Raw genomic sequence first — 19046 nt, forward strand, 5'->3', positions numbered from 1 at the left:
GTGCAGCCTTTTTCTAGATTGCGTCTCAAAAGCTACCTCTGCCTTCCTAACCAGACTTGCACATTAACACCGGCTTCCCCAATCTGGAACGATTTAGTGTCTTCATTTGCTGGCTCCCTTACTGTCTGCCGTTTTACACCGAAGTGTCAGCCCCATGCGAGCAGAAACCTTGTTTGATTTATCACCGAATCCCTGGAAGTTAGCAGGGTATTGGGCAAATGGCAGACTCAACACATTTCTTGGTCTTTATCTTTTTATTCTGAGATACAGTATTTTTCCCAGGATCACAGCCGCTTAGGGACCAAGTAATAAGTTGTTCATTCAACCAGCATGTATTTCTGGAAGGCCTACATGGCATACCTCGTGCTAGGCACTTGGCATACAACGGCAAGCAGAGATGTTATACAATTCCAAAGCTGGGCTCCACTTGCCTGGCACTGGCTCAGCCAGTCGCTGCCACTGGGGTGGTAGAAGGGGAAGGTATTTACTTGCAAAGCACAGAGCAAGGAGTACCGGCAGCTGTCCTGTGATTCCTAGACTGCCCAAGCGAGGAAGGGTGAGGGGCCCTAGGGATCGGAGCCGGCCTTGAGAGGTGCGTGTTGAGTTTGCGTGCGAGGCCTTGGTCGGTCTGCAGTTCTGTGACCCTGCTCCGACTGGTCAGTGTTAGGACAGAAATCACGCTTTAGCAGGATTTTGATGATGGCAAAGTAGGTTCCAGGGGGTGGTTTCTTTTTGCTCAGGACCTGAGGTTCCTGAAAATACAAACAAAATCAAAAACAAACAAACAAAAAACAGAATAATAATAATAAAAAAAAACCCAACCCTTTAGACAAGACCTAACATCAAGATGTGCTCTATACAGGAGACACATGACCTCCTGAGTATTGTGATCTGGGACCCTGGGGGACTCACTGAACCTGATACACCACTCTCAGGGCAGTGAGGTAATTAAATTAAATGAATTAAGCAAAACTATTGCTCATATTTATTTATTTATTTATTTAATCTACATGAAAGGCAGAGTGACAGTGAGAGAGCTCTCCTACCCACTGGTTCACTCCCTATATGCCAGCAATCAGCATGGTTGGGCCAGGCTGAAAGCAGGAGCTAGGAACTCCATCTGGGTCTCCCATGTGGCTGGCAGGCACCCAAGCACTTGAGCCATCACCTGCTGCCTCCCAGGATGCATTAGGAAGAAGCTGGATTGGAAGCAGAGTAGCCGGGACTGTCGCACAGGCACTGCAATGTGGAATGTGGGTACCCTACACAGTGGCATAACCTGCCGTGTTGCAATTCCCACCCCAGTAAGTTAACTTGAGAAAGAGGTTGATCTGGAAAGACCAAAGCAGGGCAAAGACACTTTAAGCTAAGAAAGGCAGACTGGGAGACTGGGAGACTGCCTGGTAGAGTCTTGTATCTTTGTCAACAGCACTGCTTCAGGGCTTGGTTTCAGATGAATTCAGATGAATAAAGATCCTGTTCTTGGGGAGCCTACAGTCTATTTGTGGGAAGGGAATTGAAAACAACTGGGACCAGCACTGTGGCACAGCGGGTTAAAGCCCCAGCCTGCAGCACTGTCATCCTGTATGGACGACAGTTCAAGTACCGGCTGCTCCTCTTCCAATCCAGCTCTCTGTTATGGCCTGAGAAAGCAGTAGTAGATGGCCCAAGTCCTTGGGCCCCTGCACCTGCGTGGGAGACCCAGAAGAAGCTCCTGGCTCCTGGCTTCCAATCAGCTCAGCCTCGGCCATTGTGGCCATTTGGGGAGTGAACCAGCGGAATGGAAGACCTCTCTCTCTGTCTCTACCTCTCTCTGTAACTCTGTCTTTTGAATAAATAAAATAAATCTTTTTAAAAAAAGAAACCAACATAGTTCACTGTTCCTGTATTGAACAGTGTTCAGAACTGGCAAAAACTCACTGCACACTCCAGAAAATACCTGCTCTGGAAGCTACAGTGAAGACTGGGCCCTAATCGGCTGACTCATCAGGACTAACAGCTTTCTTTCTTTATTTTTTAGCAATTTTTATTTGACTTATTTGAAAGGAAGAGTTACAGAGAGGAAGAGGAGAGAGAGAGAGAGAGAGAGAGAGAGAGAGATCTTCCATCCACTGGTTTACTTCCCACATGGTCACAACATCTGGGGCTGGGCCAGACCACAGCTAGGAGCCCAAAGCTTCTTCCAGGTTTTCCATGTGGGTGCAGGGACCCAAGCACTTGGGCTTTCCCAGGCCATTAGCAGGGGAGCTGGATCAGAAGTAGAGCAGCTAGGTCTTGGTGCCCATATGGGATACCAGTATCACAGGCAGAGGCTTAACTTGCTGCACCATAGTGCCGAGACCTAACAGATTTCTTTCTTTCTTCTTTTTTTTTTTTTCCAAAGATGTATTTATTTATTTGAAAGAATTACAGAAAGAGAGGAGAGATGCTGGTTCACTCCCCAAATGACCGCAACAGCTGGGGCTGGCCAAGGCCAAAGCCAGGAGCCAGGAGCTTCCTTTAGGTCTCTCACATGGATGCAGGGACCCGAGTACCTGGGTCATCTTCAGCTGCTTTCCCAGGCCATTAGCAGGGAGCTGGATAGGAAGTGGAGCTGCCGAGATATGAACCAGCACCCATATGGGATGCTGGCACCACAGGCAGTGGCTTAACTCACTGAACCACAGTGCTGGTCCCTCTAACAGCTTTCTTTACAAAAATTTTTTAAGAAATATTTTTATTTACAAGAGAGAGAGAAGAGGGAGAGAGAGAAGAGAGAGAGAGAGAGAGAGAGGGAGACACACACAGAGAGAAGTTTTCCATCCTCTGATTCATTCTTAGCAGCTAGGACAGGGCTAGGCTAGGGCCAGAGCCAGGTGCTGGGAACTAAATCCAGGTTTCCCATGTGAATGGAAGGAAACTGGTGACTTGAGACATTGTTGCATCCCAGGGTTTGCCTGGGCAGGAGCTTGTATGAGGAGCTGGCGCCAGAAAGACAGGTTAGCACTCTCGTCATCTGAAATAATCCCAGCGACTCTTTCCCCCTCCTTTCGGATGACAGTCTGTGGACAGGCGCTGCCATCATCAGTTTCCATACATTAGAAAGTGAAAGCTGGCCAAGGTGCTGGCGCAGAGTTCTGGAAGGTGGCAGCGCAGGGGCTCTCTCCCCTGCATAGCCCCGTTCCTCTGATGGCAGCAGCCTTCCTCTTTTCTCCTTGCCCCAACTCCCCATTGTGCAAGGGAGTGCCAAGGAAAGATGGCAATGGGTTCTTCCAGACCCCTAGATACTCCTGGGAAGAGCACACTACCCAGGCCAGCGCAATTCACATGGAATCAGCCCATCCTATAGGGTCGCCGCTTCTAGTATGTAAGGGCACGAACACAGAGATGGTCGCTGTGGCAGCGTTAGAAGATAAAAAAGTTGTTTGCATTCTAAATGCCTAGCGACAGGACAACAGTTACACAAAATTGTAGCACTACTATTCATTCTACAGAAACTTAGGTAGTTGTTAAAAAGAGAATGTAAAGGGTGCTGATGCTGTAGTGTAGTGGGTAAAGCTGTGCCCACATCCCATATAGGCGGCGGTTTGAGTCCCGGCAGCTCCGCTGCTGATCCAGCTCTCTGCTATGGCCTGAGAAAGCAGCAGAAGATGGCCCAAGCCCTTGGGCCCCTGCACCCACATGGGAGACCCGGAAGAAGCTCCTGGCTCTTGGTTTTGGATCGGCAAAGCTCTGGCCTTTGCGGCCATCTGGGGAGTGAACCATCGGACAGAAGACCTCTCCCTCTCTCTCTCTCTGCCTTTCCTCTCTCTGTATAACTCTGATTTTCAAATAAATAAATAAATCTTTAAAAAAAAAGAAAATGGCAGGCATATATTATGAATATTATCATTTATTATCCCATTTTGCAAAACCTCCACCTTCATCTTTGTGTGTACATATATAGCAGAAAGACCTCAAAACACATAGCAAAGCGTTAAAGATGAGTAGATCTGAGGAGTGGGCAAAGATGGGCATTTCCGCTGTTAATTTATGTAACTTTGTATTTATTTTCAGAATGAGTATATATGACTTCTTAAAAAACAGTTAAAGTTCGTATAATATAAAATTCATCACTGTAAACCATTTTTAAGTGTTCAAATCAGTGATTTTAATGCATTCACAGAGTTCTACAACAACCATCATTATTTAATTAGAGAATATTTTCTTTTTTAAGAAAAATAAGATTTATTTATTTAATTTATTTGAAAGGCACACACGCACACACACACACACACATACCCTGTGGGGAGTGTGAAAGCAAGAGAGAAAAAGAGAGAGATCTTCCATCCACTGGTTCACCCCCCAAAAGCCTGCAGGAGCCAACACGAGGTGTTTGGAACTCAATCCGGGTCTCCCCTATGGGCTGCGGGGACCCAACTACTCGGGTCGTCACCTCCCACCTCCCAGGAGGCACAGCAGCAGGAAGCTGGAGTGGGGAACAGAGCCAGGACTGGAGGTGGGGTGATGCGCTGTGGTAGGAAACGCAGCATCTCCGGGGCGGCCTAACCCGCTCCTCCAACCACTCCCCCGAGTATGTTCATCATTCTGAAGAGAAAGCCTTGTCCAGTAACTGGTCACTCCCGCTTGCTTCTCCCCCTGGAACCGCTCACTGCCTTTCTGCTTCTGCGGCCTTGCCTTTCTGAACATTTCACATGAATGGAAACAGAGACTAGTCGGCCCATTGTGTCTCGGTTCTTTCCTTCTGCATACGGTCTTCAGGGGTCATCATTTGTAGTGTGTGGCTGTACTGCCTTTCTATGGCTGAATTATGTTCTACTGTGTGGATAGACATAGACTGCATCTTGTTCATCTATTGATGAGTTTTTTTTTTATTATTATTTTAAAAGCAAAATTCATTAGAGTCAAAGACCTCCAGCCAGAGCAGGATGGGCAGGAAGGGGAGGGAAAAAAACCGAAAAACCAAAAACCTGAAGCATCTATTCATGAATTGGTGGACATTTGGACTGTTTTCACATTGTGGTTAACATGAATAAAGCTGCCATGGAAATCTGCACACAAAGTTTAACATTTGTTTTGTTTTAACATCAATTTCAAGTCTCCTAAGCATATACTTACAGGTGGAATAGCTGAGTCACACAGCAATGTTATGTTTAGCTTAAAGCAAATTTATTTATTTATTTATTTATTTATTTATTTATTTATTTAACAGAGCGAGAGAGAGAGAGAGAGAGAGCGCACCCCTGTGCTGGTTCACTTCCTGAATGCCCCCAGCAGCCCCAGGATATTTTTGTACTTATTTAGGTCCTTTTCAGTTTCTTTCAGTACTATTGTACAATTTTAAGTATACAACGCTTACATCTCCTTAGTTAAATTTATTTATAACTGTTTTATTCTTTTTGATGTTACTGCAAACTGAATTGCTTTTTAAAATTTCATTTTCAGATTACTTATTGCTAGTGTAAGCAAATATGACTTCTTTTTAGAAGATTTTATTTATTTATTTGAAAGGCAGAGTTACAGAGAGAGAGAGAGAGCAAGAGAATGGTTGGTTCATCTGTTGGTTCACTCCCCAAGTGGCCACAACAGCCAGGGTTGGGCCAGGTTGAAGCCAAGAGCTTCACCCAGGTCTCCCACATGAGTGCAGGGGCCCAAGCACTCGGGGCATCTTCTGCTGCTTTTTCCCAGGCCATTAGCAAGGAGCTAGATTGGAAGTGGAGCAGCTGGGTCTCGAGCCCATGCCCACCTGGGATGCTGGCGTCACAGGGGCGGCTTTATCTGTTATACCACAATACGGGCCCCAACCACCAATTTCTGTACGTTGACCTTGTGTCCTGCGCCTTTGCTGAATTCTCTCAGGGGCTCTAAAAGTTGTGTATGTGTGTGTGTGTGTTTGTGTATTCTTTGGATTTTCTCTCTGTATAAGATGATATCTTTCATGAATGGAGATATTTTTACTTCTTCATTTACAACCTGAATGTTGTTTCTTTTTCCTGTCCATTCGGCATGGCTAGCTCTTCTAACGCATGTGGACCAGGAAAGGGATTTGAGGATATCCTTGTCTTGTTTCTAATCTTGGGGGAGGACCTCCACCACCAAGCATGAACTCATCTGTGACTTCCTTCCTAGCTGCCCTTCATCAGGTCCAGGAAACACCCTTTGATTCCCAGTGTGTTGAGTGCTTTTGTCGAGAAAGGATATATAGACATTATCAGATGCCTTTTTTTTTTTTTTTTTTTTTTGACAGGCAGAGTGGATAGTGAGAGAAAGAGACAGAGAGAAAGGTCTTCCTTTGCTGTTGGTTCACCCTTCAATGGCTGCCGCTGCCGGCACACCATGCTGATCTGAAGCCAGGAGCCAGGTGCTTCTCCTGGTCTCCCATGCGGGTGCAGGGCCCAAGGACTTGGGCCATCCTCCACTGTACTCCCTGGCCACAGCAGAGAGCTGGCCTGGAAGGGGGCAACCAGGACAGAATCCGGTGCCCCGACCGGGACTAGAACCCGGTGTGCCGGTGCCACAGGCGGAGGATTAGCCTAATGAGCCGTGGCGCTGGCCAGATGCCTTTTTTTTTTTTTTTTAAGATTTATTTATTTACTTGAAATTCAGAGTTACACAGAAAGAGAAGGAAATGCAGAGAGAGAGAGGTCTTCCATCTGCTGGTTCACTCCCCAATTGGCTGCAATGGCTGGAGCTGAGCGGATCCGAAGCCAGGAGCCAGGAGCCTCCTCCAGGTCTCCCATGTGGGTGCAGGGGCCCAAGGATTTGGGCCATCTTCTACTGCTTTCCCAGGCCACAGCAGAGAGCCGGATCTGAAGTGGAACAGCCGGGTCTCGAACCAGCGCCCATATGGGATGCCGGCACTACAGGAGGCGGTTTTCCTGATACACCACAGCGCCGACCCCCGTCAGATGCCTTTTTATCAGTTAAGATGATCATGTGGTGCTTTTCCCCTTCCACTACTCCTGTGTGCCTCGCTGGGCTCTAATCCCGATCCTGATGGTATTAGGGCCTCATTTCCTGACATCATCACCGTGGGAGTTAGGATGCCAACACTTGCCTTTTAGAGGGGTGCAAAGGTGCACTCCATAACCAACTTCCTTGTATCAAGATCCTTCAATACTTACCCAGAGCTCTCTGCCTAAGATTCTCCCAAGGTTCAGTGGTTAAGGTACAGAACCTTTCTGTCGTACCCATCTCTCAAAGGAGCCCTGGCTTGATCTCGCAAGTCTGGTTTCTCTTTGTGACGCACAAGAGCCCTGTGGCTGAGATGGGAGAGCTTTTGGTTAAGTGTTGGAAGTCTTCCTGGCATCCAGGCACGATGGGTGTTTGCTGCACCTCTGTGGATTTGTGCTGTTTAACCTACATCCATGTGAGCTACACCAACACACTCCATGATTTGCAATCACTACTGCACTCAAAAAAAAAAAGAAAAAAAAAAAAAAAAAAAAAAGACAAAACTAGGGCGGAACCTGCCCTCTGGCAGCTCAGACCAGAGCCTGGCTCTCCCATCTGTGGTCTTCTGGCGGGCAAACCGCTGTGGTTAGGGCTTGTTGAGAATGAGGGTCTAACTCCTCCAAGGCCCTGGGTCCATGTCTCCACCCACATCATAGCTCTGACAGCGGTGCTCACCACCACGATTCTCCCAGCTTCCCCTGGGCAGCCAAGGAGGAGCCACTGGACAGTTCCAGGAGAGAAGTGACAGGGACAGATTCCTGCTTTAAGAAAGATTATTTTGACATCTCAAGTGGAGGAAGGCGGGGTTGGGGGGGGTGCTGGAAGGTGAGGAGTTGGAGGCAGCTGGCAGGGTGGGGGTGGGCGGGACAGGAGGCTGCTGCCAGGGCCCGTCTGTCCAGGCTCTGACAGAGAAGGCCAGGGACACTGGTTAGAATAGAGCCACTGCCCTGCCCTGCCCACCGAGTGAGGCTCTCGGGGGTGTCGGAGAGGCCCAGCTTGATTTTTTTGCTCCCTGGATGTAAGCGGCTGCTGTTGAGCTGTTTATGGGCTAAATTGTGAGATTTACACTTAATCTGAGCTCGTAGGGATGGAGAGAGACTGAGAGCAATTCAGAGAATTGTTCGGGATGCTGGCGATACAGAGTGAATACAGAGACAATAAACCAACAAATACGATGGCATTTAGTGTGTAAGGCCATGATAAATGCCTTGGAGAAAAATAAAACAAAGGAGCTGGGTTAGAAGGCAGGGGGTTTCAGTTTGAAACAGAGAAGCAGAAAAGATCTGTGATACGCGATTGGTTCCAGGAACACCCCCCAGCCCAACGCGATTGGTTCCAGGAACACCCCCCCCCCCAACCTCCCACCCCCGGATACCAAGCTCTTCAGATGCTGGCTTCTACGGCATGGGAATGGTGCAGTATTTGCATAGAACCTACACACGTCCTCCCTTACCCTCTAAATCAACTCCAGATGAATCAGAACACCTAACACAACGCAAATGCTATGCAAATAGTTTTTAAACCAGATTGTTTGGGGAATAAGAGAGAAGTGTGGACTGGTGCAGGACACCCCCGATTCTTTGGGATATCTTGTTTCTGTGGTTGGCTGGAGGCTGCAGAGGGACCGCTGTGTTTCACCTGCCCTCGGAGAATTTCTTGATGAGACCTTCTTTAGGAATTCACTGGACTCCCTCCGTGGAAGGAAGTCGCCATGGGCCATGTAGTGTTGTTAATGAACTATTTGGGGAACCGGTGGCCATGGTGTGAGCTGAGCCTGGTGGAGACAACCAAGGAGACAGAGGTTGTTACTGTGGGGACGGGAGCTTAGGCTTGTACCTGCCCAGTGAGGGAGACAGGAGAAAGACCTGTGTCCTGGCCTTGTCACCAAGGGGTCACGCCCCACAGTGGCCCAGGTAAGGTCTAAGATTGGCAGTCACTCCGGAGGTGGCTAGACAGAGAGCCACAGGCAGGATGGTGACCTGGGGGAGGGAGGTCTTATGAAAGCGAAAGAACTCTCTGGAAGGAGATAGACTGGCCTGCAAAACAAACTCCCCCTGCCAGCCCTTGGTGTCAGTCCTTGCCCAGCGAGCAGCTTTCCATGACATTTAAACGGTCAATTACTGAATTCACCACTGTGTTTCAGCAAGACAGACTTAATTAAGTGGTTACAGCCATCTCGCGGGCGGAATAATATTTGTCTTTGCAATGCAGAAAACATGCGATCCTGTGTGGGGTACGGAGTGGGGCTCCCCCTCCCGCCCAGGTCCTCCCGTTTCTCCCCGGCGGCCGGGCCCTGGGACTGGTGGTCCCTGTTCCCAGGGCCTCCTCCGCGCTGCTCCACAGGCTGGCACCGGGGCGCCCCCGCGCGGCCGCCGGCGGGAAGTTCGTCCTCTGCCGAGGCAAAAATCTGGTTTTGATTCAGTTCTATTAAGTGAGGGGAGGAGGGGGAGGTGAGCGAGTGAGGCTGGGAGGGAGGCTTGGTGCGGGGCCGTTGAGGGCCTGTAAACAAGAACTTTCAGGCTCGGTGGGGTGGCGGCACGTGGAGACAGATACAGACAAAGATGAGGGTCAGAGTTAACGACTGGAGCCAGACTGTCTCAGCGACAGACCCGGGAACTGTATGACCTTGGGTGAGTCATTAAGTTTTCTAAATAAGGGGGGGGGGCGATGCTGCCCTCCCTGGGGGGCTGCGAGCCCAGAAGGGACAGCATTCGAAGCTGCTCAGACAGTGTTCTGCATGAATGCTCTTATTACCAACGCGGCTGGCATGGGTATTGCATTTCAAAAGGTTCCGGAACACTCTCCCTTTTCCCCTTCTCTGTCCCCTACTGCTAGGATTAAACTCAGGACTTCTGCAAAAGTCAGGGACAGAATGAGGAAGAACCTATGTTACCGTACATGCCTACAAACCCGTCATCACTCCTGCACTTGTCCGTCTCCCAAGCTAACCCAGGCCCAGACTCCCTGAGATGACTTGACGTCATGTATTTCACTGTTAGCTCCATGATATAGGGAATGCATCCATAGTAACCATGCTGTTTCCCCCTGCGTTTTCCTGGTAATGTTGATTGTGAAACAGGCTGTCCCGGTGTTGGTGTCGACCCTGGCGCCTTAAGAAAAACATCTGGGAAGACACGACTCCCTTTTATTATACGAAGGGTGCTGCAGAGATGTCAGTATGCAAATGCCTGTTTGTTTTGAATGTCAAGTTCATCAGCACAGCACCAGGCTTCTCCTCCGCCCAGTGCTGTGAGCGGTTCAGACAGTTCCTCGTTGTGACGGAGGGGCTGTCCTGTGCCTTGTGGGGTGTTTATTGACAACCCCAGCCTCTGCTCCTCCCCGTATACCAGTAGCAATCCCCTCTCCCCCTCCCCCAGTTAAGAACGGGAAATGCGCCCAGACACTGACAGGCATCTTAGGAGGGGAGGCGCAAAGAGCCCCCTGCTTCTGGGAGAGGACCTTGGAGCTACAGCCGCCCAAAGAGCCAGTGTAGCTTGCCTTACTCTAAGACAGCAGCTCTGCGATGGTATGCAGGCCCCTCCTCCCACACAAACAGCCCTGTCTGTGATGTGGGAAAGGTCCCCAGGACCCCTACAGAGTTGGAATTTGAAGCAGAGGAAGTGGAACTTGAAAGCTGTTCCCAGAAATCCCGAGACAATCCTTGGAATCTTAGTAGAACATGGCTGGTTTAGTAAAAGACACCTATTTCACTCATTGCAAAAGGAGCCTTGTAACACTGAAGGGAAATCCATTTTGTCGGCGCTACAAATCTCACCATCCCGCACACCTCAGCTTTTCTCTGCCTTTTGCTTTTTTGGTTTTGTTTTGTTTCTTGGTGGGTCTTATCTACCAGGGGGTGGGGAACGACACCTCATGTGCCAGATCTGTCTGCTTTTTTTTTTTTTTTTAATAAATATGGTTTTAGGGAGTAGGCATTTAGCCCAGTGGTTAAGACAGGCGGGTCCCGTATCCGAGTGCCTGCGTTCATTTCTGGGCACTGCTCCTGGCTCCAGCATCCTGCCAAGTGTAGATCCTGGGAGGCAGCAGTGACAGCTCAAGTCAGGGGGCTCCCGCCTCCTTTGTGGGAGACCTGGACTGCGTTCCTAAATCCCGGCCATTGTGGGCATTTAGAGAGTGAACCAGCAGATGGGAGCTCCGTTGGTCTCTTTCCATCTCTCTGCCTCTCAAGTTAATAAATTGAAATTAAGTTTTATTGGCACATACAGCCACATCTGTTCACTAACCTTATTCTCCAAAGCTTATTTTTTTTAAAATATTATTTATTTGAAAGGCAGAGTTACAGAGAGTCAGAGAGAGATAGAGGGAGAGAGGTCTTCCATCTGCTTGTTCACTCCCCAAATGGCCACAGTGGCTGGAATTGGGCCAATCTGAAGCCAGGAGCCAGGAGCTTCCTCAGGGTCTCCCACACGGGTGCAGGGACCCAAGCACTTGGGCCATCTTCTCCTGCTTTCCCAGGCCATAGCAGAGAGCTGGATTGGAAGTGGAGCAGCTGGGACTCGAACTGGCGTCCACAGGGGATGCCAGCACTACAGGCAACAGCTTTACCCACTATGCCACAGCAAGGGCCTCTCTCCCTAGCTTCTTTCATTCCCCAGCAGCAGAGTTGAGTAGCTGTAACAGAGAACCGTCAATGGGCTGCAGAGCCTAAGGTTTGCACCTGCTACCCCTTTAATGGACATTCTGCCTGTCTCTATGACATGCACACACCATCTGCAGAACTTCAGCTGCACCGTGCTGTCATTGCTACAGCACAGAATACACTAGTGTCATGTGGGCAGGGGGTTACAGGCCTTTCCTTCCCAGCCACCATCTCCCACGCGGACCTCACTGGGCTGCAGGAGGGCGGGACTGTCCCTGCTCTCAAGGATCAGAAGACAGCACAGCAGGGGAGAGGGATGGCGTGACTGGCTGAAGGTTGCAGCCAGTAGGCATTAGGGCTGAAACTCAGAGCCTTGGCTTTGGCTCCACAGCCACTCTGCCTGTGCAAGGTGCTTCAGAGAGCTTATGGCAAATGGAATGAAAAAGAGAAGTGTAGGGGGAGGTGTCTGGTGTGGTGGTGAAAATGCTGGCCAGACGCCCACATCCCGCATCCGAGTGTCTGAAGGGGAGTCCCCACTCTGCTTCTGACTCCAGCTTCCCGCAAGCACAGACTCAGGGAGACTCGAGTCCTTGGGTCCCTGCCACCCACACGGGAGAGCCGGGTTGAGTTCTCAGCTCCTGGCTTTGGCCTGGCCCAATCCCAGCCGCTGCAGGATTCTGAGCAGTTGAGCCAGCAGATAGAAACTCTGTCTTCCTGTCTCTGTGCCTCTCAAAAAAAAAAAAAAAAAAAAAAAACACACTTATTTTGATGTAAAATTTTTCAAAATCCATGCCTAGTTTTTCCATACTATGAATTTTCAAGAACTTTTTGAAAACTCCTCAAAGGTATGGATTTCAATTCTTTCTAAAAATAAACTTATCTCTTAATTCCGTCTTGAGCAAACTTTCTGAAGATCCTGTGTACCTGCCCCAAGCTGCGAGTTTGTGGTATTTATGGCACAATATGCAGATTCGCTTACTGGTAATTTTATTATGAGTTACTTTTTCTAAACATTCGGCTCCTTCGTAACCCAGGCAGATAAAAATCTGCTTTTTTGGTCTGATTGTTTGTTTGGATTCCTAGCATGGTGGCCTAATCTAGAAATTTCCCCAAACCAACATGACCTGTGTTTTTCCCCCTCCTTGTAAATCAAGGCAGATACACAATTTGCCTGTTGTTTTGTAAATATGTATGCCCAGGAAGTCACTTGAACCCAGAGAAATAAGCCCGCACATAAGCAGATTTGCAAGGGGAATTGAGATGTTTTTGTCCTGGAGCAAAAGGATCTCAGTTGGGCTATGAGACCTTTAGGCCAGCATTAAAGTGGTGCATGGGGAAAGCCCCTCGAACAAGATCCTGTAGCGAAGTCAATTTGGGAAATGCTGATGTAAGCAAAGATAAGGTTTCTTTCTGCTGCGGGACTGCTCAGAGTCTTTGCTGCGCTAATGTACTTGTAAGTTTCCGAGGCGGGGCCAGGGTGTATGCATGATCTCTTTTGATGCTGGTGTCCGTGTTTCCAGGAGCGTCTGTGAAGGTTGCATGGTAGAAACCTTTGGGAGTCCATGCAGTGTTGCATGCACGGTGCTGCCGTGTGTCTAGTGGGGCATGCTGTGTACCTAGTGTGCTTTGCTCTATTGAGCTGAGTTGTTGTCATCTCCACCTCACCGATGGGAAGCGGGTGCAGGCTTCCCGGCCGCCCGGCTTGCTCCTGGGCTGCTGTGGCTGGCCGTCTAACCCCAGACCCACACTTGTAGCTACTGCATCACCCACCTTGCCGCTTAGTCTCCTTCATTAACCAAATCCATCAGCCCACTCACCAGCGTCAGGGAATCAGGGAATAGAGTGGTTTAACAGTCCTGTTGACTTCCCTGGTTCGTGCCGGACAGACTAAAGCACTTTGTATGGTTTGGTCTTTCTTAGTAGCCTGATGACCACCATGGTGGTGGATCACAAAGACGTCAGCTCAGCTCGGTGGTTCTAGCTGTCGGCTCTAACCCTTGCCATGGGGCCCGCATGGAGCACAGCAGTGAGGATGCCTGCATCCCACATCAGAGGACAAGGGTTCCACTCCTGGCTCCAGATCTGACTCCTGTTTCCTGCCAATGCAGACCCTGGGAGGCAGCAAGGTGACTCAAATGACTGGGTCCCTGCCCCCCATGTGGGAGACCTGAATTGAGTTCCTAACTCCCAGCTAGGCGCAGCTCCAGCCCCAGCTAGAGTGGGCATCTGGGAAGAGAAGCAGTGGATTGGAGCTCTCTCTGTTGTTCTACCTCTCAAAAAAGTTGTAATCTTGAGATTGAGTCATGGGTATATATAGAAGCTGGGGTGTTCCTGAAGCCTCAGCCTGGATCATCCTCCCAAGGAACTCTTTGTTTATTAGCCAGGACTCTTGGTGCAAGTGTCAAAAGCCGGGTAAAACTCTCTGAAGTATGAATCCAAGTAAGGGCTGCAGAGCCGGACCTCAGGAAGGGGAATAGGTGAGCCGAGCTCAGGAACAATCAGCATCTGCACATGGAATGTTCCGGAACACTGTGCCTGCCTCATTTCATGGTTTTTCTCTCTAAGCGGCTTTATTTTCTCCTCTCTGCAGTGCAGCCCATGGTGACGTGGCCTGTCTTTCAACGCCGCAGTTCTGCCACTAGAAGAGAAACTGGCTGGGATTTTGCCCAGGGAAGGGACAGCTTGGGTCGGATCACCCTCCTGGCACCTGTCAGCCATGACCAGCGTGTGTGTGCCTGTGGAAGAGTCCCAGGGTATCGAGGCAGTCAAACTCACCAAGGGAGAGAGGAAACTTTGAGAAAACAGTTCCACTATCCACGGAAGCCAGCGACGGCCAGATGGGCCCCTCCACCAAATTCTAACCCATGGTTTTTACTTACCTATGAAAGCTGATCGTGTCGGATCATAAATTCCTAGTTCACTGAAGTTAAAAAGTGTCTTTCTCATAAAAAGGCCCATAAAGGGTAGTGTTTAAGTGGGGCTAATAATAGTGGCACCTCATAGAACTCCCGTGGGGATTAAATGACGGAATTCAGGTACAAACCGTGTGCCGGGCACACAGCAAGCTGGCTGTCATTATGCACGCGAGGAGAGCCCTTCTGAAGGTGTTCACCTAAAGTCTCCATCATTTCCTGGCATGCATGGTGACTCCCTGAGGGCCGCAGAAGCAGAGGGTCTGGTAGGGGCACAGATCTGTATGTGTGTACCTGTTTGTGTGGGGTGGGGAGGTGGGTGTCCCATGCAGGATGGGATTTGCTGCCCCTCCCCTAAATCTTCCATCCCTAACTGACATAAAAGTGAATTTGTTTCCTGAGAATCTTGTTTCCTCGGAGAAGATCTGCTGTTCCTGGGAAGTGGTTCATTTCATCAAACCCCAAAATGATTTCAGCTGTCTCATGGAATAGGCGTGTCCCATCGTCAGCCCTGTGGCCACCTCTCTGGCACTTCCGGGAAACACAGACAGCCTGCTGCGTGGGGCAGCTCCGTCCCAGCCCAGTTCCTTCCAGACCATCCCGACCTGTGGACCGCAGGCTCCCCGATCCCTTGCGGTGACCCCCAGTGCCGCTACAAACCCCGCTTGCCCAAGAAGGGCTGTGCAAAGGAGGCATATGGTTTTTATAACCGACAAGACGTGTGGATTCATTGCAACGGCCAGAACTGGCATGCAAGTGAACGCGGCACAAGAGGAGCTTGGCTGTGGCCGTGCCGGCTGCCGGGGGCCACCAGCAGGTCCCCTCGCTTCTCCTGCATAGCTGGCTCGTCTCTGAAGTGGAAATGCTGTGGATCTGGAGCCATCAAGGAGACCAGGGCCGTGAATGGCCTTTGCACGTTGACACGCTGGGAGCACTCAGGGGGATGCATGCCCCCTGTGGTCTCCGGGGACTGTGGACCCAGGCGGGGAATTACCCACTCTGCCAACCCATGTCAATCAGCAGTCAAATTGTTCTTTAAGCACCACTTTTCTTTAATCAGGCCGTTCTTCACCGGGGCTGTTTTAATTAAGGGTCCGCTGTCAACACAAAACATATGTTCTGAAGTCTTGCTTTGGATCCTAATGATGCCCGGGATTATTAAGTCTGGAAGGAATTTGCAGCTCCGGCTTGCTCGCTCTTCCCCCCAGCCCCAGGCCCGCAAGCCCCCATTCCTGTCGCATCTCAGCTTTCACCCACTCACCCTCATGCCTTGGCATTGTTGCCCTCTGGGAAACTGACCTAGAAAAGCAATCTTCCCACATCAGTATTCAGGGTATAATAGCCCGGAATGTGGTTCTGTCTGTGCCCTGTTCCTACTGAAAAGCCTTCTTTTGAGAGCCAAGCTAATAATTTGTATTCTTCCAAATTATATTCTTCAAAAACCGTTACACACACATGTACTGCATATACTACAGATGTACACCCGTACTACGCATGAAGGGACATCTAAGACTCGCCCAAGGGACTGGCGCTGTGGCCTAGCGGGTTGAGTCGCTGCCTGTGGTACCAACATCCCATATGAGTGCAGGTTTGAGTCCCAGCTGCTCCACTTCCAATCCAATAAGCTCCCTGCTAATGCATCTGGGAAAGCAGTGGAAGATGGCCCAAGTGCTTGGGCCCCTGTACCTGCCTGGGAGACCCAGAAGAAGCTCCTGGATCGGTGCAGTTCTGGCCATTGTGGCCAATTGGGGAGTGAACCAGCAGATGGGAGACCTCTCTCTCTCTAATTCCACTTTTCCATGAATTTTATGAAATGCCCAATTATATAAGTTCTATCTAATATGTATAAACATACTCATAATCATGTATGTGTACATTCATACATACTACAATCCTACAAATATGTGTGAGCACAGATACCACATAGATGTATACACATATGCACTATATGCATGCACACATGCACTACAAAGACCATACATGTATACACACACTACACACACCATATATATCAGCAATATACAATACATACTTTATATGTGTAATCACATATACTGCATGTGCCATATGCACATATATACATACACACATACTGTATATATGCATACACATTTATATGTGTGTATGTGTTTGTGTATTCGAAATACACACATATACTTTATAGATTTACTGCAAATATACTGTATATGTATGCACTCACACACACACTATATGTTTACTTGCACACATGTGTGTATATATATATAATTTCTCTTTTTTTCTGAGAATTGGAGACAAGATTGACTGAACTTTGCTTCTTTTTAGCTGTCCCTGGCATGGCTGGCAGCCTTCTAAATTGGCCCTCATCGGCGGCACTTTGCGTTTGGGCTAGAGCCAATGATTTTGTTTCTAAGCAGTAGAATTCGTCAGAAACAATGATGTCACTTCCTCCGACATCAGGCTGTAAAAAGCCTGCCCTCTTTCTTATTGATGTTCTCTCTTCCTCTTTTCCTTCCGTGTCCTGATGAAGCCAGCTGTCGTGGGGAGAGGCCCATGGCCATTCACAAACCAGAAAAGCAGCACCCAGATTCCTGACCCCGGGAAACTCTGACATATCAATGTGTGTTGTGTTAAAACTGCTAAATTCATGGTACTTTGTTGGGCGACATTAGGTCATTAACACACCCAAGTAATTCAATCTGGTCTCAAACTTAATACATAGGCAAAGGAGGTGGAAGCCAGGGGGAGTCTGTCTCTCTCCCTTCGCTGGGACATCCATCTTATCCTGCCCTTGGACGTTAGAGCCCTGGCTCACAGGCCTTTGCTCTCTGAGTTTGTTCTACCCAAACCCTCCCCTCCCCTACCCCAACCTCTCTATGTGTTCTCAGGCCTTGGCCTTGAATCGCAACTCACGCCATGGCGTGCTCTGGCTCTCAGGCGTCCTGATTCCACAGCATAGCACGGGACTCCGTAGATTCCATAATCATGTGAGCCAAGTCCCATGAGAAATCCTCTCCTGAGTGTGTACATGAGGGGACTTCAAAAAGTTCCTGGAAATATTAGATGGAAAAATAAGTTTACTGCAGTGCAAATATTTTAATTCTGAAATCCATTCCTTTTCTCACAATATGCATTTCCCATGAGGTTTTTGAACACCCTTCATGTGTGTGGATGTTAAAGTTTTATTCCACTAAAAACCATTATTTTTTAATCCCATTTTCTATGACCTTTTCCAAATGCATGAACACACACACACACAAACACACACATGTACACACGCACACGGGTGTGCATGCATACATACATACATAAGGGGTCTTTGAAAAGTTCGTTAAAAATGCACACTATCTTTAGTTCCTTTTCTCCATCCACTCTTGCCCCAAGGACTAGGCTTTCTTGACCTCCGGCAGGTGGTACCTGCTTCTGGCCATTATCTGCCAGCACTGCCTGTCAGTCCATGCCCAAGTGATCTCTGGCATCAACCCCTCCAAGAACCGTGCCAGGTGGTATTCTCTGGTGGGTGATGGTGGTGGCTGCTTAAGGGGACACAGAGTTAGGCTGGGGGGAAGCCGCTCGGCCAGGCAGGATGTCGCTGAGTGCTGAGGCCCACGCTTGGAGACTCAGGTTTGTGTCTGAGTCATAACCAGGAGGCTGACGGTGAGTGGGGGGTGGAGGAAGCCGCTCATACTGGAGAGACCATGGTGACTCTTTTGGTAACAGCTTTTGGAGATGAGTGCAAGGCTCTCTCTCTCTCTCTCTCTCTCTCTCTTTCTCTCTCTTTTGACAGGCAGAGTGGATAGTGAGAGAGAGAGAGACAGAGAGAAAGGTCTTCCTTTTTCCGTTGGTTCACCCCACAATGGCTGCTGCGTCCGGCGCACCGCTCTGATCCGAAGCCAGGAGCCAGGTGCTTCTCCTGGTCTCCCATGGGGTGCAGGGCCCAAGCACTTGGGCCATCCTCCACTGCACTCCCGGGCCACAGCAGAGAGCTGGACTGGAAGAGGAGCAACCGGGACAGAATCCGGCGCCCTGACCAGGACTAGAACCCGGGGTGCTGGCGCTGCAGGCGGAGGATTAGCTTATTGAGCCGTGGTGCCGGCCAGGGCTGTCTCTCTTGGAACTTTTTGAATTACTCTTGTGTATGTCCCACTGGCTCTGTTCTTCTGGAGAACGTGATAGGCATTAATGAATTAATCCAATATTTTATTCGATCTTCAATTAATCAATCATGTATATGTTTGATTACAAATAGCCTGTGACATAGTTTCCGTATAAAGACGCAGAAGGAACAGGGTGCATAATTAGGCAAACCATCAGCAAGTGAGGTTGGTGTCTCAGGGCTGCTGTGACAAAGCCTGCAGAGTGGGTGGTTAAACAGCAGAAGCTAGGACCAGCGCTATGGTGCAGCGGGTTAAAGCCTCAGCCTGCAGCGCCGGCATTCTGTATGAACGCCGGTTCGAGTCCCGGCTGCTTCACTTCTGATCCAGCTCTCTGCTATGGCCTGGGAAAGCAAGTCCTTGGGCCCCTGTACCCATGTGGAAGACCTGGAAGAAACTCCTGGCTCCTGGCTTCAGCTCAGCTCTGGCCTTTGCGGTCATTTGGGGAGTAACTCTGTCTTTCAAATA

The 19046-nt window shown here is 49.3% G+C and overlaps 1 long non-coding RNA gene across 1 annotated transcript in view; it reads left to right on the top strand.

Annotated features, from left to right (window-relative positions):
* LOC103347975 (uncharacterized) overlaps positions 1-14456 on the top strand; it is a 35980-nt gene extending 21524 nt beyond the window's left edge. Inside the window, exon 3 of the long non-coding RNA XR_007918575.3 lies at positions 14124-14456. This is a non-coding gene — a long non-coding RNA (uncharacterized LOC103347975). The remainder of the gene's footprint in view (positions 1-14123) is intronic.
* The last annotated feature ends 4590 nt before the right edge of the window (positions 14457-19046 follow it).

This window comes from Oryctolagus cuniculus, chromosome 6 (assembly GCF_051225735.1).
Source record: "Oryctolagus cuniculus isolate XC-2025 breed Fujian yellow rabbit chromosome 6, ASM5122573v1, whole genome shotgun sequence".
NCBI lineage: Eukaryota > Metazoa > Chordata > Mammalia > Lagomorpha > Leporidae > Oryctolagus > Oryctolagus cuniculus.